This window comes from Anomalospiza imberbis, chromosome 9 (assembly GCF_031753505.1).
Source record: "Anomalospiza imberbis isolate Cuckoo-Finch-1a 21T00152 chromosome 9, ASM3175350v1, whole genome shotgun sequence".
NCBI classification, from domain to species: Eukaryota; Metazoa; Chordata; class Aves; order Passeriformes; family Viduidae; genus Anomalospiza; species Anomalospiza imberbis.
In genome coordinates this window covers 12,025,465-12,051,770 of record NC_089689.1, presented here as the reverse complement: position 1 = coordinate 12,051,770, position 26,306 = coordinate 12,025,465, and the positions used below count along the sequence as shown (strand labels likewise).

At 36.8% G+C, this 26,306-nt stretch overlaps 1 long non-coding RNA gene across 3 annotated transcripts in view; it reads left to right on the top strand.

The window, feature by feature from the left end:
* The window catches only part of LOC137479320 (uncharacterized), an 88,544-nt gene that overhangs the window by 49,853 nt on the left and 12,385 nt on the right, over nt 1-26,306 (top strand). For 2 of the 3 annotated variants that reach the window (XR_011002157.1, XR_011002158.1), the window contains one exon: nt 5,842-5,926. This is a non-coding gene — a long non-coding RNA (uncharacterized lncRNA). Of the gene's footprint in view, nt 1-3,683; nt 3,821-5,841; nt 5,927-26,306 lie in introns of those variants that run through there. The other variant, XR_011002156.1, reaches the window with a different exon arrangement.

The following is a 26,306-nucleotide window of genomic DNA, read 5'->3' as shown; positions in this document are numbered from 1 at the left end:
TCCTGCCAAGAAATATGTAATGAACCATCACCACGCTTAATTTTTTAGGGTTTTTAAAAATAATTTTTGCAGGAAAAATTCTTTGAAAACCACAAGGAGAAAGAAAAAATGCAAAAAAAAATATGTTCTATTTCTATAAATACAAATTGAATGTGTATTTAATGGGATTTTGTTACAGTAAAAAAATCTACCTTGCTTCTTCCTGTTTCCAAAGGAATGGTGACATTCTCTTTGATTTTAATCTTAGCAGTGATATGAACATGGAGAGTTTCAGGCAGTTGAGTTCTCTCTGTGACAGGTCTGTGGATTAAACCAGCCAGTAAAGCAAGGAGGTGGGTTAGTTGACTTTTCTTTGCATGATTGCAATTTAAAAATACAGTGGTTTTCAAAATGCCATTTCCTGATTAGTGCCCAGTTATATTAACATCACTGTGATGTGGACTTGCTGTTTGTACTGAATACAAATATATTAGGACTTGGTAAAATGACAAATGTTTTACTGCAACTTAGCAAGTGCCTGTATTGCAAAAAATGCAGTGTGTTGCATGGAAGAAGTGAAAGTGTAAATACAGGTGGTATTAAATACAATATGAATGATAACAGGAAGAATATCTGTATGTGTGATAGTTCTTATCATGAAACCAAGATATTGAAGGTAAACACTATAACCTGTGCTCAGCCTAGCAGATCAGCAGATAAATCCTTAGCTGACACTTTCATGAAGTTCAGATGTCAGTGATTGCCACAGCTTCCATATCAACTTGAATAAATTACCGTAACTTTTATATTTTAGTAAGATATATTTACTAAAACCACCTAGATAGCCAGAACTGATGCCTTGTTAAAGCTGACCTAGAACAGAGGCTAGACAGAGTTAAAGAATAAAGTAGGTATTTGTTAAAAGGCCTCAGTGGATGCACCTTGGGCAGTACAAGAGCCCAGCCATGGCTACTCTCAAGATGAACCCAAAATGGTCAAAAAATGGATGACTGGTCACGGGAGTCTCTCACTTTTATAAGTTCTGGTCCATTGGCATGTTGGGAGTAATTGTCCAATTATAGCTTTAGGTATGAAGTTCCACCCATCTTATTTTCCTCTCTTCAGTTCTTGTTGTTTATGCTCTTGGGCCTGAAATTTGGATCAGTTGTCCTTGGTCCCAATCTAGAAAAGTAATTGTTTTGTCTCCCTACTCTGTGAAGAGAGCTTAGCATCCCTTAATATGAAGCTCAGAGATATGCATGAAAGTAGTACAGAATCTGAAAAATATAAAAGCTAAAACCTAAGGCATCAATATCGATACTTCCATGACAGAAAAAAATATTATGGACCTGTGAGATAATAGTACAAAAAATCTCAAATATTTTTGTTCTCCTTTTTAAGTTTGAATTAACAAGCTATACAAGAGGAGGGGTTTAAAGGCTTTTAGTACATTAACCCAGGACATCACATTAATTTAAAGTAAGAGTTTATCACCTAGTTTACTACCAGCAGGGCATCTAGTCAGAACTAAGTGCTTAGGACAATCTCTGAGGTTTTAAGTTGCTCTAGGTGCTACTCCACCACTCTGAGGTGCCAGTCATGAGCAGAATGTGTCACTGCCTGGAGGGAGCTCTCAGCATGGCTTGTGATGGGAACCTTCAGAGCTACCTGATTGCTTGATGCCTGATGTTAGATGAGATTAAATTTCTCTCAGGAGTTCAATTGAAGTCTTTAGTCACCCTGTTGTTTATAAGTGCTCTTTATACCTGAAAATTATTTTCAGGCATGAAATATACTTAAGTAGACACTTCAGGAATCTATCTATCTATCTATCTATCTATCTTTTACTGGTGTACTTGGAAATTCTAGAAATTCCTCAGAGATTTATTTGCTGGGACCAGTTATATATCCTGACATCTTAATCAGTATTGCTGTTGTATTTGTAGGACCATGAATATCCTGAATATCAATGCCTAAGTGTCCCTTCCCACCAACATAATTCTCATGGTTTTCCACTTCTCTGTGTAATGTAGTGGAGCTAGTAGAGTTTGTGAAAAATTTATAAGTCTTGTGATCCCAACTCTAAAGCAAGACCTATTTGTCAGTGGTAATAGGTAATAGGAGTTTTCCAGCTCTCCTAAGGGAGGAATAGCTTTTCAAAAAATTGAAAAAGATGATTTTTTTGGGAATTGTTTTTGAGAGATTAATAGTTAAATATGTTTGTAGGCTTGAGAAATAGCCTTTATCCATCTTGTATACCATGTTATGTGGAAGGTGGTACATTGTGAGCTTTAGTAGGCGGGAGATTAATTTTTAACTCTTTTTAAATTAATTTGTCATTTTTCATGTTTAAATTTTGAATGTTATTGAAAGCAAAGGAAAAAATAAATTGCTATATATTTTCTCCTGAAGAATTAAAAAGGTGTTTTTTAAACTTTTAGCCCGCCTAAAACTGCAGAAGATAGACAGCAATGGAAGGTTGCATAATAGCAATAACAACTAGCCTGAAGTTTTCTGAAGAATATCTTTTACATCGTAGCTTTTCAAGCTGCAAGGTGAGATCTAATATATAATCTTTATGCATATCAACACACAAATGCATGATGCACATGTTTGTATAAGCTCAGTTAAGAGATGGTAATTTTAAACTATTCAGAATAATGACTGACTTTTTCATGTTTTATATGAGCAAAGCCATACTGTCTGAAACAGCAAAATCTAGAAGTCTCAAAGACTGTGGGAGAACCTCTTTTCTCTTGCTTCCCCCATCACTTGCTTTCCTAGGAATGTACAGTAGTCTGTCCATGACAAGGAGAAGCTCACTCTGTGTCTTCCTAGTAATGATGGCATCCATGACAGTTTCTTACCTCAGAATCTGACACTTCTAAACACAGTTCTGTCTTTTCCTGGGTGAAATTCCCAAATCTTTGTTCAGACACAGTCTTCTGACATCTGATGACCTTTTCATTTTCCCATAAGTGAACAGGAACTCTTAAGATGATGTTTTGCTATTGTCAGAGGTATTTTTTTATTATTATTTTATTATTATTTTATTATTATTTTATTATTATTTTATTATTATTAATATTTATGCTTTTTGCTGGAACAGACTTGGTTCTGTTTGAAGAAATTACTGCTTAAGTTCAAAGAGGAGCCGTAGTCCTGCTTACCACACAGAAATCCAGCGCTGCCAGTGATGCTTTGACAGTGGATGTGAGAGTGGCAATTACTAGAGCTGAAATGTTCAATGAGATAAACAGAGCAATGCAAATCTCAAGGGCTTTTGAAATACAGAATATGCAAGGACGATTTTGAGAATGTATATTACGTTGCTGCTTCCTCTCACACCATCTACCAAACATCTCTTTCCTCTCTTCAGCTTCTAAAAATCAATTTGATGTGACTGCCTCCAGTTTGAAATTAGTATGATTTAATCTGGTACAGGAAAGATCTTTCTCCATGGAAAAGACCCAAATGGGAAATCTAATGATAGCATATTCCCCAAGGAAAGCTGCCACCTTAGACAGTGTGCCTGTAGGAGGGAAAGTGAACAGCTGCAATATTTCATATATAAAATGTGTGTGTGCATGTGTATGGTGACATGACACAATGCTTTGTGACAGCTCATTTTATTCTGGGGTCTTCACATGACAGATGAAATGATTTCTGTAATTATTCTTAGGTATAAGACCCAAAGTCAGTTCTGTTAATACTTGGACTGTTTGGCATAAAATACATTTAGGTATCTCATTTAAACATCCCTCTGGAAAAAAAACTCTGGAAATCAGAAGTGATTGAGTGGATGAGCTCCAACTGTATTGCTTCTAGGCCCAGTAAAAAGGCAAGTATAAGGGGCTGATTTTCATTTCAAGTGTTTCATTTGAGGCGAAGTTTCATCCTAAGGCTTACATAACCAGACTAGCTTTTCTTATTGTTGAATTAGCTCTTGTTTTACTTCTAAGTTAAGATCATTGCAATTTTATGCTAAGGAGTAGGAAAAGTTTAAATATATTCTTGCTTTAGAACAAAAATGTACATTAACCAGTGATAAAATACTCCTTGCCATTGCAAGCCTTTATCACTACTTAGGATTAGAAATAGATCAGTTATATAATTTGACATACTGCTAAGAAAATTATTATACATGTATCTATGCTTTATTTTAAAATAATTGATAGGTTTGTAATTTAATGTGGATGTAGAATATTTTAAAAATACATACTACAGTTAGTAAACTAAGAAAAATGTATGTAACCTCCTAAAGCTTGAAGGGGATTTCTTGCATCTGTATTTGTTGTGAAGCAATAATGCAAATCGTATTATTCATTTGGAGAAAATATTGTTGAACTTTGGTGAAAATTATTTTCTCTTTTTGAACATTCAGAGTGACTTTGTCATACATTTTTAGGTTTCCAGCTGGGCTGGTTTGCTTTCCTTCAGGATTGAAGTCAGTTGCTGTATTTCCAGGATTACTGAAAGGTTGAACCTACTTCAGTGATATATAGGGTCTACAGAATAGCAGTTTTGCAACTTATATGCTTAAGAGAGAGGGAATATGTTCAGAAAAATTCACTTAAATCATCTATCAATGGTGCCAGCGCACCTAGTGACTTTATTTCTCAGGAAAGCAGAGAGAGATGGAAAGGCATGAGGGGAGCTTTTATTGATTGCTTTCTGGGAAAATTATTCTATGAGTTGCTTTTGCAAAGAATATAAGTTGCCTGGGGTATAGCAGGAATAGTATGAAAAGCTCTAGGAGAAATAGTTCCCTGGTTGATTTTTTTTCAATATGGAATGATGGTGTTCTCTCAGAACCAGAGCTATATCAGCTCCACAAATATCACTAGAGATGGGTATGACTGCATGTGCTTGATAATGCTACAGGTAACTTTTGAAAGGTCTACTGGAAAAAATGGAAATTGGGAAGAAGAGAGAATTTTACTTCTCAATGAGCTGTTCGTGTAATAAAAAAGAAGGCAAATAATTAATTGTGGGATGTAATGGCCTGACTGACTTACACAAGGCTACTTTCTTTCCCATTTCTGTGATGAAAGCCTTGAAAATATACTAGTGCAGGTTATGATACTTTTAACCTCTACTGTAATGTTTACTGTTTTAAGATCTGAAGCCAAAAGCTTTATCATCCTTAAAATTGAAACTGGAAAGCTCAATCAGTTTTTCTACATCAAATTCTATATATATAGCTGCCAATCTATGATTCAGGTATAGACTCATCTCCCATAGGTGAAAGCAGCTTAAAAAAAAAAAAAAAAAAAAAAAAATTCTCAGTTTAGAAATTAAATTGTTTTATGAATTTGTCTAATATTTATCATTTTGCAGTACTGGTAGAATCTGATAAGTGAATTGAAGTTGAACTTGAAATTTATATAAATGTTTGTGGAAAACTGGTCTTTTATAATTAGCGAAGAAAAGCAATATTTAAGAAGATAAAACACAAAAAAAAGAACTTGGTGTCCCTGCATGTGACAGGTGGAAGTTCTAAAATCTGAGGAAATATGTTATCACTCAGTTACTATCAATCCTCATTGTCACACTGCAGAAAAACAGTTAATTTTTCCTGAGTTGCAGTCTTACTGTACAGCCACACATTTCACATCATTTGATGTGAAATTTGATTTGATTCTGGCATCATTTCACATTGGCATTAATGTACAATATTTGTAAAACAATCTTGTTGCTGCAAAACATTGCTTCAGTAGTCAAAGTGATGGAGTCATGCTCTGAATTTAATTTTGATTTTGCTGTATTGTTTCTTAGAGCAATTGCAGACTGTATACATATTTTTGTGTGCAAAAATCAGGAATATATTTGCAAGAGGTGAATTGTTTTGTCTTCCTCCAGCCTAAGAAGAGACCCATATAATTTGAAGTTCACAAAGACAGTGCTCAACAAACCAGCGGAATTATAGATGAAGAACTGTTCTGTGGTGAGTAAGCTGAAACTTTCATACTTTGGGCTTCTTGAGTGAAGATTGTGTGGCACATACTCTCAAATAAGTAGAAATGACAAAGTATTAGTAATTGATTGAAACCTCAAGGAATTGCTCTTACAAAAATAGTACTAAAAATGAAATATTTATTACTGTTTCACTTCTTTAGCTAAAGTATTCTGTTCTACTGCAGACCTTTATTTTTCTTCTGGTTTGGTCAATATTCTCACATTTTACTGTTATTTTTTGACATCTAATACTATATATTGTAGTTTCCTCCAATAATTCCTGTAGCTGATACCATGAAGCACTTGTCATTGCTAAAACATCTCCTAATCCTTGACAAGCTGGTATCTGAACATCCCATTGGTGCTGTAGTTAAGTACTGTGGAGTGGCATTGACTGTGTAGGGACCTCACAGTTTTCATCTGTTCTGGTCACAGTCAGCTAAAAGATAAAGCCCATTTTTGCCAAATTGGATCAGTTCTCACTGGAGACTGTAATGTTGCTGGCATGAGGATGCTTCTTGGTGCAGCCCCTGGCCAAACAGCTGAGAGAGAATTGCAGCAGGCAGAACAGGATTCTTCCCACAGGGCTGAGCCCTTGGTGACAGCTGGTAATGCAAAGCACTTCCTGAGCTGAGTGCAGGGCTTCTAACACTGCTCCTTTGCTCTCCTGATATGCAGTCACCACTTTTTTGGAAAGCAAAGCTCAAGTATCTCTAAGTGATTGTGAAAACACTGAGCCTTGTTCCTGTGAATTTACTCTTTTTGGGGGGCTGACTGTCCAGAGGAATAAATAAAGAGGAAGCTAAAATTTAAGAACTTATTTTTTCAAAATTGTCTATTAAGACTATTTTACTGAAGCCTTGAGGAGTGACACAATTGAGTTTGTTTAGTGGAATAAATGGAAATAATCTGAAAATTATTTGGCACGCAGATACCACATTTTATAGCTGAGAAGTTATTTTAAGGATCTCTTGATAGTTGCAGAGAAAAAAAAAAAAAAACACAAATTCCAGTGAGATTGCCATGCTTAAATCTTTCTGAACCAATATACTAGTCAGTAGCAAGAAAATGATGGCTGGAAAAACTGTTGCCAAAGTGAAGACATTTTCCTAATTCGCCTTCAAAAGGAAGCGAGGTTGGAGCTGCAGTGGTTTTCTAGAACATACAGAACTTGTCTTAATGGATTAGCCACACTCTTGTATGGCTTTTCTCCCTTGTAACTGTGCAGGAAAATGTATTTGCTATATAGAAGCACTGAGTGACTACCTCCTCCCCCAGGGAAAAACAAAAAGACTTTACAGAAAAGTAGATTTTGCTCCTTAGCAGTTGTAATGAACTGCAGAGAGCTTGTCAGTAAAAATTATGCATGTGTATATACATATGTATATATAACATGCACGTCTTTGTTGTTGTGAGTGTATGATAATTATATTTGCTATACATATGTATATGTTTAGTAAATCCATGTGTATTTATATGTATGTGTAGCTATATATGCACATATGTGAAAGAGAAGTCAGAATGTGGTCTTTAAGCTCTGTGGAAGAAATAGAAGATAGTGCTAATACTTCCAAGATTTGTCTCATGGGAAATATCACTTAGCATGATAATTGTTGGTTGGTAATGGCTCTTTTCAATGTTTGCTCACTTCTCCAAGCAAAGATAAGACTCCTGTTAGAGCGATTACATTCTTTAGATCTATTACTTTCCTTCCTCGGTTCTTTATTTCCTGCCCAAAGTTTGTTGCCCCATCCAAAAAGCATTTAGCTGGTACTTTCTGAATGCATTTGCACTCAGTTCAAAGGGTTTTCTATTTCTCTGGCAATGGTGCCTAAAAGAAGAGGTCCAGCACACCTTGTGATTGAGCACACTGCCAACTTAACAGATGGATGTGATTGCTGGCAGCCAAGAAGCCTTATGAAATATCGGTGTCAAATGGTTAGAGACAGCATTTTTAAATCAAAAATACATGTTAGATGCTCTGGGTTTGTGCACATGGTGGAGCATAGTCTAATTGGGTTGACCGGATAATTTTAAATTTTAAACTATAATTCTTCAGTGTACACTTTGATTGTTAGTTGCATAACTTTCAGCTTTTATATTTCTGTATCTTTAAGAGTTATATTTATTTTGCCCTAAAAAAATAATTGTGTTAGGAATAAGATGAAAAGACTAATATCTGTGCTGGCTTTTTGGACCACATTGTGTGTGATGTGACCTGATATCAGTATCGTGTCACATATACTGATCCTTTGCACACATAGAGATCATGTGGAATTCATTGCAGGCGTTAATTTACTTTTCTCTTTTAATATCACATATTGCTGCATTTTCATGTTGTACTCCTTTATTTTAGCTAGTTTAGTTATGCTGAGGTAGGGTGACTTTTTTGAGATACTACTGATCTACTACTCTTTTCCCTCTTTTTCTGTTCTGCATGGAGAGAAAATATTTACAGGTAGAAAACAGGGACAGTTTTCTACAGTTAGGTATTTAGGAGATTCTGCTGGATGTTTGTCTGTATCCATTAGTTCATAACTACCTTGGAAATGAGCCAATTAAATAATGTTAAACCACACTGATTTTTATTAGGGTTTTGTGACCCAAAATCAAGTAAGTGCTTTAAGACATCTACCCTAAATAATAAACAGTAGACGTCCTTTCCTGAAAATTATTTGATTATCTTGTTGAGTATGAAATGCATACTCAAAATACTTGGGATCCTCTGATTTGTTATACTGCTCAGCATAATCCCATAAAACCCAGTTCCTGCCTTTTTTTGTTAATATGTTAACATGTGTTTCTGTTAATTTAATTGTAAGAGAGCTTTCTGTATCAGAAGGTGAGGGGTGTGAAGGTATGTGGCAACTTGTGGTGTGTAATTTATTGTCACATAGTGTTCGCATCCGGATAAAGGGAATATTTTCATGAAGAAATAGAAGCAAGGTGTTCTGAAAAGAAGATTAACAGCTTATAAAATCACTGTAATGTGATAAATTAGTACATTAAATCCAATCCCATAGATCAATATTAAGCTAAACACAGATAGTTCTACTTCATATTTAAAATTGATGTCTGAGGATATTTTTTTATAACTGAGATAGTTTCATTTCAGAAACTATCATTATTATCCTCTGAAATCCAAAATACTATTAAAGAGATATGCAAGCCAGCAGATAGCAGGCTGAAGAGTCGTTGAAAACAGACAGTTCCATATTCTTATCATAAATGTGCTGAAATGACAATAGAGAATGTCATAAGGAATTTAATGGAATTTCCTTCATCTTAAGGTTAAGAAGACTTTGGAGTTTGCATTTATTCTGGTTCTCAAGTATAGTTAGGATGCCTGGAGATGAGAAATCACAAGTGCTTAAGACTACATGAATATAAAGTACAAAGGGAGATAGAATAATTTATAATGCAGTGTTGATGTTTCTGATTTTAAAATACCATCTTGTCAACTGCATTTTTTTCTCCATCATCTTAAAAAGAAAAGACATGTATTACTCCACAAGAGAGTTTTACTTTAATTCAGGTTTCATATTATGCTTTGTTTTTTCTGCAGCTACCTAGATATTTTCATACCAGATATGATAATTAAATTATATACTGGATGAAAGTGTAAAGTCAGCATTTTAAAAAACAATGAATTTTATAGTCATCCAAAGTGGCAGATGCTAAGAAGACATAGTAGGAAAAACCTCACCAATGTCCATGATGTCATGTATATTTGTAAGATTCTTGCCTATTCTGTAAAGTAAGTCCAAATCTAGGATGTTTTTATATTAGACTTGAACCATAAAACCCCCACATAATTTTTAGTCATGTGTTTGTTACTGGAGGCTCAGCCTGTCCCTCTTCTTCAGATATGTAGAGAATTAGAGTTTGGTTTGGGAACAGGAGAGATCACCCTCAAACTGAGAAAGTGGTGACAATACATATCAGTTCTCATCTGTACCCTAAGGCTACTGGGGAGGGCCATTACGAGGAAGAAAATTCATCCTCTGTGTTTCCAGGGTTGACTCCCACTAATAAGCATAGGCACTTGCACTGAGAGTAGTAAAGTCATAATAAAGTAATAAAGTATTGAACAGTTCCAAAAGCAAGTCCAGCCTGTGACTGCAAACTTCAGGAGCAGTATGCCTGCTGGTGCAATTGTAAAAATCTTTCAGGAAGTCAAGAAAAGGCTTTCAGACTTTATAAACACCTCTACTGCATTTCAGCTCTCTTTTCAGTGCTGGCCAATGTACACACTATTTTCAGATGTACTGTGACAGCATATGTTCCCTCTCTTGCTGAAATAATTTTATTTGATTTCTAGAAAAGCAGCAGAACAGAGCAGGTTGAAATGGTGTTCTTTTTGGAGCAGTATGTCAGTGTTCTGTAGGATGTTGTCTCTCAAATGAAAGTAAAAGAGAGTTTAATTTTCCCCATCTTTCATAATAAAACACAGTTTGCTTAAGTTAGAAAATAATTTAGATTAGTTTATGAATTTTCCACACTGCTTTTAGGGGGTGGGTCAAAATGTTCTAACTCTATTTGAAAAGTTGAAGCTGCATCAGCAGAGATTAAAATGCTGAGATGCATCTTTTAATTCATGGTAGTGACAGATGAAGTGAAGTAAGCAAGTGCTGTTGCAAAGCAGTGCAAGGCAGTGCATGGGATATGGGTGTAATTGAGAGTGAGCCATAAATTCCAAAGGTGCTGCCAGGCTCAGCAAAGGACTGATGCTGACAGGTAACCCCAGCACTTAGGGCAGTGGCTGAGTGAGACACAGTAAAGGGAAAAAGAGATTCAGGCTATTTCTGCAGTTCCAAAAGTGCTGGTAAAGGCTAATTTTTTATTACTAGAAAGAGTGTCTGGAGTAGATTTAATGTATAAACATTTTATATATATATATATATGTGTGTGTGTGTGTGTGTATGTGTATATATAAATCATAACACATGAACTGCAAATACAGATGAGCTAGAATAAGGTGTGAATTCAGAAAGAGGCTGTTAACACTAAGACCTGAAGCTGTCATGTGCCACTTGAAAGCAGCCTTTTAGGTTGATGTGGGGAAGTATTACTGATCTGCAGGTCAGTGATTAGAGCTGGGTTTTTGTTAAGATTCAGGTAGCAGAATCATCGAGTTGGAGAAAAATTTGCCTGAAAATGGCTTGGTATTGATGGTGAGGGGTCATTGGAGGACTGGGGATTTGTACAGGGAAAGGATGACAGGTCCAGCTTGCCCAGCGTCATCGCTGGTGATAGCACTGGCTACAGACTGCTGATGAGGCAGGTTATGGGTGTTGGGCACTGAGAGGCCACAAGGTATTTCACTTCCTTTGGCAGTCATTCATCAAGGTGATGAATAGCTGTCTTGCACAGGGCTGTGTATTCTTTGTCAAGGGAAGAAATGACTGCTCAGATATACACATCATGCAATAGCAGCTGTTTTGGCAGTTATAGAAATTAAACACATTCAACTGTGATTCCCTACATGTAATATTAAGTTAACCCTCTTTTAAATCAGTATGTTTGTAAAAAGGAAATAAGGCAAAAGGCTGTAGAGCTGGGTGCTGTTACAAAAAGGAGACTGTAAAAATAAAGAAAATTTAAAGAAACCAGAGGAGATAGAAATCAGAGATGACTGGGTTTACTCCTTCCTATTTGAAACTATTTGTGTTTTAGGGTTCAAATTTTGTAAATCATAATAGCATCTACTTAACCTTTATTACCTTAATAGTCCCTTTGATTTAAGTGTATTCACATGTGTAAAATTAGAGATATGCATGAATCTGCAAAAAGTAAAATAAAGGTAGGCAGGTGGTAATATATTTATACTCTTTCACCCAGTTATACTCTAATGCTGCATGTCGAAACCCAAATACCACACAGAACACCGTGGTGGTGATAAGCATTCTAATTCTTAAGTTTCCCACTGAGATTTAAATTAGAATCTGATTTGCAGACATCAAAGCTACATTCTGAAGGCAAGTCAAGTCTTGCTGTAATTGCATTGTCTCTGATTTGTTTCCTAAACCACCTGTTTCTCTGGTTGTGCTTATTTTAGGAAATAAAGCTTATGTTGGATGGGAAGTGATCTGAAATCTTACAAAATATCCTCTGTATCTGTAAGCATTTAGGACAAAGAAAAACGAACTGTTTTGAAAAAAACATGAGTACAGCAGGACTATAAGTGTAATGTATAGATTGGACAGGGATTTTTCATTGGAAAACTTATCACATATTTAGATGAATTTTTCTGTAATTTACTGACTAATTTTATACACCACTGTTTCAATGATTACTATATGCTTTTTTTTCAGCAAAGGCTGTGTCTTCCCTTCTGGCCATTGCTGCACTTCCAGCTTCCATCAGTGGAAACTCTGCCCTGTGTTCCAAATCTACTCTGCTTTAGCATTTACCAAAAGCTTGGTAGTGGCAGTGGTTCAGCAGGAGAGATCACTGCTTGTCTCTCTAGTATAATCACATCCCTTTTGTGTCATTCTGTGGTCCCTTTCTCTCAGCCTTTCTCGTTTCCATTGAGAATTATTCCAAAAGGAGACAGTCACTGGGATGTGGGGTGTTGTAAAAATTCACTTTTAGAGTTAGTGAGAGGCACATCAGCTCCTTGAGCAGACAAAGGTGATCTCATGCCTTGCAGGGAGGTACCAGATCACCAGTAGTCTTCTGAGAGCTGGTTGGAGACACTCCTCAGACTGGGAAACTTCACAGTGCTTCATGGCTACTGAGGCCCTGAACGCTCTGTGGCACTCCAAGTGCTAATGCAATCCAGAACACTCGATCCCTGCCTGTTCATGGTCTCCATCTCCTCTCCTCTTAAACCTGCATTCTGATTTCCAGAGAAGATAAGTCTGTATGTCAAGGTCAGACTGAAGTCACGTCCTTCACACTGGGAGCAGCCCCCTGTGTGCATCTGCAAGTCACTTTCTAAATGTTCCTGTCTTTGTTGGTAAGGGTTAAATCTCACTTTTCACCCTCTTGGGATTGATAGAAAACCTGAACTTTGTCCCAGGGAAACTAAATTTTCCTGTCTTGATGTGGTAACTGTGATACTTTAGTAACTAACTGTGGTATGAGAAGTCCACATCAATTTTTCAGTTTTGACCAGAGATGTTCATTTTCCTGGCACGTAGTTCTTGAGGCTGCCTTAACCATAATGATGGGATAGAGAAAAAGGAGCAAGAGAGAGGTTAAGGAATTGTTTAAATATGTTGGAATTTTCCCCCACATAATGGTACACGCCTTGTAGTGGTACAGTGAAAAATTAGAGAAACCAAACCCAGGAAATTAACATTTTAGAAATGTTTCTAAGCATGTCTAATCCTTCCAGATCCCTTGGAACAGCATTATGAAAATTAATTCAAACTAGGAACAGCTTATGAAAATTAATTCAGGCTAGGCATATATGTGAAAAACTGCTGAGCAGTGCTACTGAAACTGAGTTACATTCAGATATTCAGGTCTTTGGAGACCTGTACAGTGAGTAGCTGATGTTTCTTTCTGGTATGAGTAACTTCAGTGTTAAATGAAACTCCAGTGGAGGTTCAAGAATAATTTGGGAATTGGGCTCCGAGTTTTCATGCAAGTATTTCTGTGATTGTTTTCCTTGAACCTTGCCCTGGTTTTTTCACGTATCCTCTTCTAATGCAGTGTGTCCTGTGACTCAAATTTGGAAGACTACTCCAAATGAAATAATAATTAAAGAAAGTATTATAGCAATATCAGTAAGGTCAGTGGGATCCACACTATTCTGGATAGTATTGTAATTTTCACTATAGTGTTATTCATAATACTATGAAATCTATGACAGTTCTGTTTTTAGCTTCAGCTAAAAGGGTGGTAAACCTCAGCCTATGACCTTCTACCTCAGCTATGGTAAAGATATCTGAATCCAAATAATTCCTGCAGCTGCAGTTATGTATTGAGCATTTTTGTGTTGTTACTTCTGACTTATTGCATCTTTATTTGAAAGAGAAATAGAGACTTTTAAAAGCATACTGTTAAGCTAATTAAAAACAATGCAGAGTTGTCCTACCGCATTGATTTTGAACAAGAAAACAAAGTATGCTGATTAGTACTGAATAAGTGGTAAGAAAGAGTCAATAACACACACCTCCCCACTAATTTTTGCTGCTTAAGACTAAGCCTTAAATTGTAGCTTTTCTCTTGAAGATTTTCTGGAGAATATTTGCTGAAGAAATTAAATTCTAGCCTTCTCCTAAGGGGCTTCCTCTTTTATCAGTACGGGGAAGAGTCTGGGGACTAACATGCCTACATCCTTCACTTTTGAAATATTACATCACAACTGGACTGGTCAGAACTGATGCCCAGGTTAAGTTAGACCAATTAAACAGCAAAACAAATCTGTCAGATTATACTTTCATTTAATTTGTGTAATTTCATTGTGTGGGATTAACACTGATGATTCTCTTTTATAGTGTTTCTTTATGGTAAAACGAGATCTTTCTAAGCACATCTAAAAGAAATGCCTGTACGTTCCAGTCTAATTAAAAACAACAGTTGTCCAAAGTAGGAAATATTCCTATTGAAGACCAAACTATTTTATTGCTTTTTAAGAGTGCTTCTCTGAAACATTGAGTGCAGCAGGGTGTATATACTTAAAACCTATGAATTTTCAATGTGGTTCATGATATATTGTATATGTCATACGTTGGTAATATGGCAATATTTCTCAGCCTGCTGTTTAGATGCTTCCATTGAGTGATGTGAATTGATGTCTAATTCCAGCTCTTGATAACATTGTTCAGTCATTATTTAGTGCTGTGAGATGTGGGGAACAAGCTTATTTATGTGAAGGAGAGGCCTGTGGGATTAAGTATGTTTTAAGCAGAGCTTAAGTCTTATGCTGGACTGCGGCATATGAGAGGATGTCATATTGAATGAATGTAATAATTACAAAAAAAGAAACCTTTTTCATGCTAGAAAGTCTTTAATCAAATCTCACTAGCTTGGAATTTATTAAGACTCTGGAGGCTAGGGAACTTTTTCACAAGATTAAGAGCTGGTGAGCAGACAAATATTTTATAACATATGTATTGAAAAAAACTCTTAGTTTGGAGAGCTGCAATAATTACAGCAGGCATTTGGTTTTATACAGTTCAGGAAAGTTGGTCTTTGGAATTGTGTTGGTATATTCCAATTTTTTTGACAATTCCATCTCTAGTTTGTAAGTTCAATGCTGTTATTAGAAAATAAATTCTATTATTCCTATTGGAAGTGTGGCACCATGTGTGACACTTTCAAGTGAAGTCATATCCATGTGATCATGTGGGACAGAACAGGAGGGGATCAGGGAATGGCACAAGCTCTGAGAGAGGGAGAAGGAGTAGCAAACTTTCTATGAGCCTGCTTGCAGGTGAACAGAACAGAGCTGCAATGTGCTACATGCATCACCTTCCTTCTTATCACTTCCTTTGGGCTTTCTTATCTTCCAGAGCACCTGTGCTTTAAACACAGACTCCTGCCAGTCTGTTTCCTTGTTGGTGTACTAATTCAGGGCACCTCCCAACAGCTGTTGGCTAGTCATTAGGATGAATCCCCATGGCACTGACTGGGAGCCAGATAAAGACTGGGAGCCTGGAAGGTGAAGCTGACATAAGCTTAAGTTCTCTCCATTTTTACATAGCAAACTACAGAAAATAAAGGAAGTCATTAAAACACCCCTACAGCCATTTTCATCTGTGTGACCATATGAGATGCACAGTATCTGTACCCCGAGCCAGTGACCAGACTGCATATCTGGGGATGCACTCAGTGCTCCTCACTCAGAGACTTCAGTGTGGCCTCAAGGGAATGAATTGAGAAAGTCACAGCTTCAGTTCTCACTAGTTTAATGAGGTTAGTGATAGACTTTGAAAGAGATCACTTGATTGATTTCTTGGCAAGCAGCCATTGCAGAATTCCTCATTAGGATGTCTCTTTCAGTCTCTCTTAAATTATGGTGATCAAACAGCCCAAACCTGACCAGCAGTGAGAAGAAAAGTTGTTGTTTTGGGCAGAGTAAAGTGAGCAATTTAGAACATACACTTGATTTTTATCTAGGCAAAATTAGTTCTTATTCCTACATTGTTTAGGTCTGTGATTTTTGTTGCTGCATGTCCAGTACAGCAAATGTAAAGATTTTTTTAATTAATTTTTTTTCTTTTAAAAAGGTGATGAGGGGATGAAATTTGGTAAAGTTACAAGATATGGGACAAAGTATGACCCAAAAAAGATCTAAAATTAGATCTTTCTCTCTTTCTCTCCATTTTACATTAAAATAAATATATATTAGAAGAAATTATGTACACCTGCGTCATTTTAGTTATTTGCATTCCCCTGAATACTTCATAATCTACCATAGCACTGCAGCCTAAGAGTTGAAAATGCTATCCATGGTGCAGGAAGTCATCTACTAGCCTATTAAAAAAATAAACTGTGAAAAACTTGTTCCTGTGAAAATTGGAACATCTCAGCTATTTGGAAATTTGCAACACATGCAAATATTACTCTAGGTCTCTCTGCTTGCCTGTGGGCAATTTGTTAAAGTTGCACATAGTTGTTTGTCTAGTTTGTTCAAGTGGGTTGTCTCTCATCTAGTGGTGATGCAAAAGTACTAGCACCAGATTTATAATATGAATGCTCGCAAAAATATTGTAAACACATATTTTCCCCTGCATTTACCTACCACTTAGGGTGAAGAAATGGAATCCTGAGGTAAAGTAATTCTAAAAACTTAGGCAAATAATTTCTAATGTTGAATTAAACTTTAGTGGATTGCTGTTCCTGTCCACAGGCTGAATGGCTACCAGAGTGTATGAAGGTCATACAAGCAGAATTCAATCATCAGTGCATCTCTGTCTTATACTCTTACCTAAGGATGCATTCCTTCCTAATTTACCCATTGTTAAAAACAAAATGCCAGGCTGAATGCATCTGTGGTTTTCACTGGTACTGCCTTCTAACAGTGAATGGCAAATACCTGTTGGCTACATTATAAGTACAGTCCCACACACTTTATGAATATTCATTAAAAGAGCATGATTATTCATGATAAATAAACATAGAGAATAGGTAAACTTAATATAAAAATCAAAACACACTGGTGAATTTTCAGTGCTGTTGCCAACACAACTACCATGGAAACTTTGTTACTGTATTTTAAAAATATTAATAATTGTTTTGTTTTCAGTTAAAATATCTTGTTTTCCAAAGGCAGAATTTTTAGGAGATATAAAGCATTTGGCTGGGAGATCATTTGGGGCTGAGGGAGAAGAGTTGAAGGTTATGTATAGTGAACTTTAAGAATACTTTTCCACTAGAAACAATTCCCAGTGAAGTAAAGACATTTAAGTGGAGTGTGGGTTTTTCTTTTTTTTTTTTTTTTTTTTTTTAAATTCTCTTGGTGGTTCTCTTGTAGAAGATACCATTTAATTGATCTGTTTGATTTCATACAAAGAGTAGCAAAAATATCAGAACAAGAATGTCACCATGTGTATTTCCAAGAAGGACAGAGTAGAAGGACGAAGAGGTATAGTGTGTATTTAAAAAATTAGATTGCATGCTGGTTTTCTGGTGTATCTTTCTAAACTGGTTGCATTTCTAGCTTTGGACTCCCCCAAGGGACAAATTCCTGTGGAGTTTCTCTTTTGCTCTGTAACCCCTCACAAGACAGTAGATGTGTGGGTCAGTGATAATTGTTTTCCAGTTTACGATTTATGGCTTACATTAACTGGCTCTTCAAATGCCCTTGTTTAAATACTCAGTAGAACAAGAGTCCTTATTAGGTAAACATCATTTACAAAAAGGTGCAACAATTTTGTTATATTTTTGAGCTTCTTGTTATTCTGTTCGAGTCTCCTGTTGTTCTTTTATGCCTGCCTGATAAAATATGGCAGTTACTATTAGTATTTCAGCAGGTACTGTGGCTGCTACCTCAACACCTAAAATTGTACCAATCTCTGAAGGGTTTAAAAGCTGTGCTGAAATGCAGTTAATGCTGCAGAGCTCGGTTGTATTTTTATCATCACAGATTAAAGTCCAGGGGAAAAAAAAAACTATTAGGAAAAAGAACTTCAGATATTTCAGAGGAGGAGGGCCCAGCTCTCCTGTGGCATTGACCCCATTTTGATTACAGCTGGCCAGCAGACACCAGGAAAGCTGAGACAGTCCATCAGCTCTGTTCTGTAGAATTGAGGCTGACTGTACTTTATGGCATTTCATTCCCCTTACTACTAGAAAGTTGGTTGAATGGCACTCTATATTAATTGTTTAGGTTTTAGGAATGTGAGGCATTTCAGTAACTCAGTTTAGTGGAAACCCAGCTCTTTCTTCCCTCCCACTTGTAAGCTTTGAGAATATAAGCCAGGCTTTTATTCTGATTTATTCTGAGCAAAAAGGGTGTTAATCCATGGTTTATGCCGCTCATCTCTACCCTAGTACACCTCAGCAGAGAAATGGTAAGTGGATGCTTGAGAATAAACAGATTATTGGACAAGGTTTGGGGTTGGGAGAAGGGATGGATGCAGCGGGGTGTTGGTGTTTGTTGTTTTTTTTCCCTTAATCAACTCTTAAGAAACATACAGGATCAAAGGCCAGCTTTTTCTAACTAATCCTTCCCATGATCCATTTGAAATTGAACTGTTTGAAGTGTTCCTGTATTTTATAAAAAATCAGTGTGGGTATGTTTTGAAGCCTACTCATTTTTTTTTTCCTTATCTGTATTAATCTTTGTACGTTCACCAACTCCTAATATGTGATATGCTAATATGTAGCTAATTCTAAATGGATCTTCATATCTCTTCCTTAGTAGTATGAACAAGACAATTCAATTTTGGTTTTGTCAGTCTCTTACATAACCACAACCATTTGTTCTATTGTTCTGAAGTACTCATTTTCTCTGTGACATTCAAGAAGAAAAGATAGGTGTTTCCATGCTTCACTGCACAGCTCTTAGGTTTATCTTCATATTTTTGATTGACAGTTACTATATTTTATTGATCCATACTTCGCAGTTGCCATTAAGCATATCTGGACCTGGAATACTTCGTCCTCTAAAATAGAAAGTTTAGTTTTAAAAGTTATTTTTCCAGTCCATTTACAGAATTGGAATTTCTTAAATATAAGTATGTTCGTATTTTATTTTTAGTGAAAATTATACCAGTGGATGCTACACTATTGTTTTTCTTCAGTAGAGAAACAGGCTGTCACAAGAGAGTAGTTAAATAGTATTTTTCTGGCTGACTATGATTGCAAGAAAAATTGAGATATTCAGCAAATCTTGCAGTGGCGTTAACTTAAATTTTGGTTCTGATCAAAACATCTAAATACTGGCATTACTGCAAATTTTCACGCTCAGAAGAGCTAATCATGCTACTCTCTGTAACTGAGCACATACTGGGCTCTGACTGTGAATGACTGCCAAAGTGTAATTAGAAAACCAACTAAGCTGCAGAACTGCAGGACTTTCTCTTTCAAGTGGGAAAGGGATTCCATTTCTTCAGTAATTTTCCTGCAAGCCACAGCACTTAAAGGGTTTTCTTAATTTGCTACTACATCATGATTGCTTTGTTTTAGAACAAAGAGCTTAGGAGCAATCTTTTAAACAACTTGAGTGCAAAATCCATCTCCTTTACTTTTCTATATATTCACCTCTGCAGATTGCCGGGGCTTTTTGTTTGTTCAGAGTATTTGCAAGACATCATATAAACATTTCTTGCTTCCTTTTCAAAATCTGAGCCTTAATGACTGTAATTTATTTGCAGTTGCAATCCTAAGCCATTGCCATGGTTTAAGCTGAAGGCTGTGACAAAGTAGGTTGTTCCCTCTTCAGAAATCTCTTTCCTTTGCACTGATCTTCTGGAATGAGATAAAGTAAAGCAATATATCTTATTTTATGTCAATCGCCATCACTCCATTCTTGAAATAAATGGCTCTTGTTAACCTTAGGTTCATTTCCTTCTCTTCCTGGCTTGTCTTTTTTACTGTTCATTCTCAAGTGTAGATAAAAAAAATAAATGAAACAAACGGAAGTGAAGATGGAGATCCTATAACTGTGTGATGATTCCTGATGCAGTTTTCATCATGCTAATAGTGATTATTCATGTCAAATGATGTGATGCATAGTTAGCTTCATCCTCACTATTAATAAAGGGCTCTGTTTTGCCCTTTGTGAACAATTAACAATAGTTATTTTTTGAAATTGAAATCAAGAAAAATCAATATTCTAATGTTCTCTGCAGATAATTAATTTATGGGAAACAAAGTCAATAGGTACAAATTTTATGTTTTTCTGTAAGTGGAGTTAAAGGAAAAATTAATATTAATCTTTATTAAACTCTCAAATGAACAAATTGCTATAGAACTGCTCTTCTTCTAAAATGGAAATAAGTATATATCTATTTTTTGTACGTGGTTAATAGTCATTTTAATACTGAAAGGCACTCCAATGTAGTAGGGAAATTCACTCTAACATTGTTAAAACAGCACTAAGCTCATCAAATATAATAAACAGTTCTTCACACAGTTCCCAATAGCACGGGTATCTCTATTCTGCATCATGACAGTGGTTTAAAGGAGCACATCAGGATTGATGCTTTACCTCCCTCTGAAATGACAAAGCCAAACAATTAATACAAACAATTAACCAAAAGTCTAGCAAGCCATCTCTGTGGCTGGTACACATGCTAAAGAGAATCCTACCAACTATTTTGTTCATAGATGCATAGAAATGGTGACAAGGGTTTTGTCCGAGATTTATCTGGATGCCTTTACTATCAATTATAGAAATGAATACACAATAAAAATATTCTCATTATGAAATAATTGTCCCTATATATGTGCTTTTTACAAAACATGTCTGCCATGACAAATGGTGTAAACACATGCTTTGGTGAATGCTATGGAAGAGTACAGACTATTGTTTTAGATATGGGGAGGTCTGTAAAGAGTTGTTTCATCACCCTTAACTGGCCAAGAGTATTCCAAGAGGAGAGAAGAGTTTATTCCTCACCACTAGTGTTCAGTAGTTATTCATATGTCTTGAGGAATGGCAGCTACAAGTAGAAACATCAGGGGACAGTAATAGAAGGGTCTGCCTTTCTAAGCTGCTGGATACTGATGGCACTGAAGTTACTGGGGAAATATCCTGCAGTTTTCTTTGGCAGTAGAACTTATCTGGCTTGAAAACTTTGGACTAAAGGCATCAAATAGTGGTTGTTTTTGAGGGTAGTGCCTGTGAGAGAGCAGTTAAGAGAGCTCCACCTCCCGTGCACTCTGTTTGATGGGGAGCACCCAGCGCGGAAGATGCTGCAGGGGTCATGGAGACTGCAGCTGCATGGACACTAAAAGTTTACTTCATTCCAGGTAACTCTGGTCTGAGACCTCGGACTATGTCTAGTCCTGTACGTGTGCAATATAAAAAAACGAATTATAAGTGTTCTTCATCACAGCCTTTTGATTCGTCTTCCTGTCTTTTAATTTTCTCTGTATCTCCTGTATTTCCCCTGCCCCCGCTGTTGCATCCTGGGCGAGTTCAGTTAGGGGTTTTAATAAATGTTAGTTAGATTGGTTCTATGTACCCCTATTTTCCCCTAAAAATGGTTCAATGGTTCACCCCAAGCTGTTTGCTATAGGAGCTTTCATATGTCAATCTTGTAACTACTCCCTTCTTCCCCTTGGAAAGTTCTGTGTCGATCACCCCACCTCTGTAATCCCATTTGCCCCAGGACACTGTACCCACCCCTGTTATGTTCCCATAGGATGCCGTGTTCCGCTTCACTCCCCTGTTGTCTGTCCCCATTGGGCGAGGGGGGCTTCCGCCACTGTCAGCCCTCCCCCTATTTAAACCCCTGTTCCCTCTGCCCCGGCACCATTTTGCCCACATGGGCTCGGGAGCAGCTGCATTGTCCATCATTGCAGCCATGCGGGAATAAAGAGTTCTCAGCCATGCGGACAGAGTGCGCCATTGTCTCACCCTTTGTCTAGCCTCAGCGTGAGGCTACGGCTCGGCTGACCCATGCGGAGGCTCAGCCCTAGAGCTCCGCACACACGTGGAGGCCACGGTCTCGCCGAGAAGCAGCGCGCTAGCCAGACACCCCCAGATGCCCGGGACCGGGGCAAGGAAAAACCAAACACTGCACCCCGCCAAGCTTTGTTGCTTACATTGTTCAATCTGTACATCAAATATTAAAGGTAGAGCTTGAGATAAATGCAGTCATCCATGCTGTTTGTGTTAGCTTGGCATCAATTGCCAGATAAAGAATACTATTTCTGGGAACTTTGTTGCCATCAGCACCAAGCTGCTGTGGGCAGCAGGGCCTTGATGCATTAGATTGCTTTATGTGAGGTGGAGGCTTTTTGATTTAGGAGCCAGAAAAAATCACCCCAATTTCAACTCCAGCTAAAACTAGAAAAAAAATCTCTTTTTTTGAGAAATAGAAAAGGACCAGAACAGAAAGAAATGAGCAGAAAGGAAAGCTGAATAGTTGGTGGCTGTATATTGCAAGTATTTTAAACAGAAAGTGAATATTATGGAAATTGTGCTAACTCTCACATCATCTGATGAGATGATTTAGGTTTATTCAGACCACAGTGAAGAAATTGAAAAATTAAGATGACAAATTAAAGTGGGTTGCTTGTTCTTTAATGAAAGAAGTATGCTTAGATCAAAGTGAAAACTGAAAAGGGAAGCTAAAAGGTTAGCCATTCATTAATAATTCAACATTCCTTGAGATTACTTTCATCATAGTAATTTTAAAAAGTGCTTTAGTTTGTGTCTTCACATTCCATCACTGGATCTGTGTGAAGTCTTGAAGTTGTGACACAGGTTGGCAAATAGGCATAATATGCATTTTGGTCAGTTTGGCCCTTCTGCTGCCTGCAGGAGGCAGTTTATGAAAAATTCCAGGGCTTCAGAAAGGACTCCAGGACTTCAAGGGCTCACTGCTAGTCAGAGAAGGTGAAGCTGAGGGGATTAGCTAAGTAAGATGCTGGTATTCTGCCTAGCAGTGATCCCTGGAAAGGAGAATGAAGTGAAGGGAGCAGCAGAAAAACTGAAGAACAGAGAGCAGCCTAAGGACTAACTAGAATGAATCTTTTTTCTCATTTATTTGTGGTATCATACTGGTGGTATGATGCATACAACAGAATAAATTAACAGTGTTTGTATGATAACAAAGGTTTGACCAACTGAAAAAGAATATTCAGACGAAATCTATGAAAATAATCAGAATATGTATCTGTTCTTGCATACCCAAATGCTAATTTTGGTTCAATAAACAGTTGTCCATATGTTAGGTGGCAGTAGCAGTCCCTGCATTTAAAAAAAATTAGTGAATCTGTTTTCCCATCATTAAACTTACTGTGAACATATAGGTAAGACTGAAGTTGGGGGGTTTTGTGAATCTGTTGTTTTCATTTGGTTTGGTGTGTTTGTTGGGTTTTTTTGCCCAAGTTAGAAAGGGTTTTTTGACAGTTGTTACATTGGAAATCATATGACCATTTCCGCTCTTAAGTTGAAATGGGAATAGCAAGACCCAGGCAGACAAGATATACAAATATCTAGCCAGGAGGAAGAACTTTCACATCCAGCTTTGGGAAAATTCAACACAAATATTTGTTTTTTTACAAACATTGTTTTAATTTTGGCCAGGATCATTTGTGTGCTTGCATTTTCTGTTCCAGTAAGAATGGTTTTCATTAGTTTAGGATGTTAAGTGTTTCCTCGGGGTTTGTTTGAATGATCATGTTTAAAGATTTATTTTTTTTTAGGCAAGGTAATTGTAATTAATTAGACCACTATGTTTTTAGCAGATATCTTGTACTTCAACAAACACACTCACTGCAAACATGGAAGGCTGCAGGCTTGGAAGTAAAATTCTGAGAGAGAATAAAAATGTAAAAGGCAGAAATACTTAACCTTAAAGTATTATTAAATGAGATCCAGTCATATTTGTGGAGTGCTAGCAGAGAGATCTTGACAATGATTTATGAACTTTCACATAATTATCATTGCTGTAGATTCCTTTTTCCCTCTATTCAATGCAGCTCTTTTATTTCTTTTACCCCACTTAGGATTCTTCCTCTGAACATGGTTTAGTGAGTCATTGTATATTGTGTTTCAATAAGAAAAATGGCATGCTAAAGAAGAAAGAAAGCTAATTCAAAGGCACCCGAAGGATTTGAAAATCAAATTCTTAATCAAAATTGTTTCCACTTTTGCAATAAGAAGGAACAAGAGTAGTTTGAAAAGAAGTGCTCTGCTTGTGTTTGTGTTTGAAGACCATAATAATAAATATTCATTTTCGACCATATAGTTGATGATCAACAAGATGACTGACTTCTTAATTGTCTGGCTTTAGAATAAGGTATTGCAGATCCCAAGGCTTGTATTAGTTTCTTTTCTCCCTTTTCACTAGGCTAGATATTTTTGTGCTGGTTTTATGTAGAAATTTTCTTTGAATTATGAGATAATTTAATGTTAAGAGAATATCAAAGAAAAGTCCATAAGCTACTCTATTTGCCAGTAGAAATATAGCCTTCATATTTTCCCCTTCTTATTGGGGGGCACAACACTAGGCGTAAATTGCCCTTCCTGGTTATTTAACATTCTTTTATACCATCCCAGCCCTCTCAACAGGGATACCTTACGTGGAACTACTTCATTCTTATCATCTTTGCAGTGTACAGCATTTCAGTGACCAGGCTCCTCCTCAGCATCTCTGCATTTGAAACAGCAGGTGTGCAGCACATGCACAGAGAGCTCCTGCTGCGCAGTGATCTGGGCAAGCATCCGTGGCTCTGCCTCGGCCATCACTGCTGTGACACAGCACTAAGGCTCTCCCTCACTTTTATGCTATGATCAATTTCTAGTGGCATTTAACCTTTTTCTTGGCTCCTGCAAATTCATTTTGTCCTAAATATACTAAAATAGGTAATACATAATCTATTCGAGTCAATGTACTAAATCCTAGAAAGAAATCTTTCAAAGACTCTATAAACAATTCAGAAGATTTTTTAATGTATTATCTACCTTGCTATTTAATACCTTGCCCATTTAAAATAGTTAATAACTTTCCAGTTACTCTGCGTTTGAGAGCTCTAACACTGTAGAGCTCTGTATTTCTTTTTCAGCTTTGGCTGAAATTTTGCCAAAGGGTTGCAATCTTTTGCAGTGAATACTAGTCATTACAGAAGCATTCCAATGTGCTTGAATATGCAACATATACAAAGTCCTGGTGGGATTTGCAAGTTATTGCCATAGAAAAACTGTGAGATGCAGGACAAATGGTAGAAAAAGAAAGGCTAAGATCAAGATAATTGAAAGAAATGTGTGCTGTGGATATCTTAATACTATTTTCTGCCACACCCCCTGTATTTATAAGCTCTCCAAATGCCTTGCAGATCCCATGAGGGAGTGTGTGTTCAGTGTGTGTGCAAGTATCTACCTTGCAACGACTGCCCATTACTGTTGGCATCCCTGTGAGGCAGATAAAATGTGTTTAATAAAGGTAGTGATCCTCAGCCATTGCAGCCCAGGTATGCCAGGTGGTATGTGCCAGATGGCATAGCCCTGATGAGGAGAGTCTTCCAAATCCCCAGCTCTGAAAGATGAGGGAAACATCAGTGACAGTGTTAGAATGATACAGTGCCCCTGAGCATGTACTCCTACTACTGTTTGTTTAAGTATGTCGTGGTGTTCTTCTTTAGAGGATTTGTAAAAGACAATTTGTTTTCCTCATATTTCTTACAGAAGTGAAATCTCCATATGGTGTAAATAAGAAGCTATACAGCTTCAAGCATACAACTAGCCTTACTGCCTTCATAACATGAAAATTACGTAGCTTTGCTAGGTTATGTGGAGTGTTAGCACAGATGAAGACAAGATAGCAAGGTTCACAAAGAGGACTAATAGATCATTAGACTCTTTACAAAGTAATGATTGCTTTAAGTGATAAGCCTAAAAGCTTAATTGCCCTTGGATGTTCTGATCAATATTGACAAAACCAACTGTTTCTTCATGTTGATTAATGCCACAGCAGAGATTGTTAGTGCAAAATTGAAACAAATATTATTCCATATAAAAGAAGGGAAAGATGGAAAAACAGAGAATTCCTGAAAAGAAAATATTTTTTTCCTTAAGTTTAGGGAAAAATACAGTTAATTCTCAATGCAATCAAATTCTTGTCAGCTTTAAAAATTGGTAAGCAACAGTAAAGATGATAGACTGAGTGGACAAATATTTTAAAAAATTTTGAAGGGAAGAGGAAAAGTGAATTGAAGAGATGTGGATGTTTGTATCCAAGCAAACTTTACTACTGTGTCTGGGGGATTTGATGCCATGTCTTTTTATTTTATGT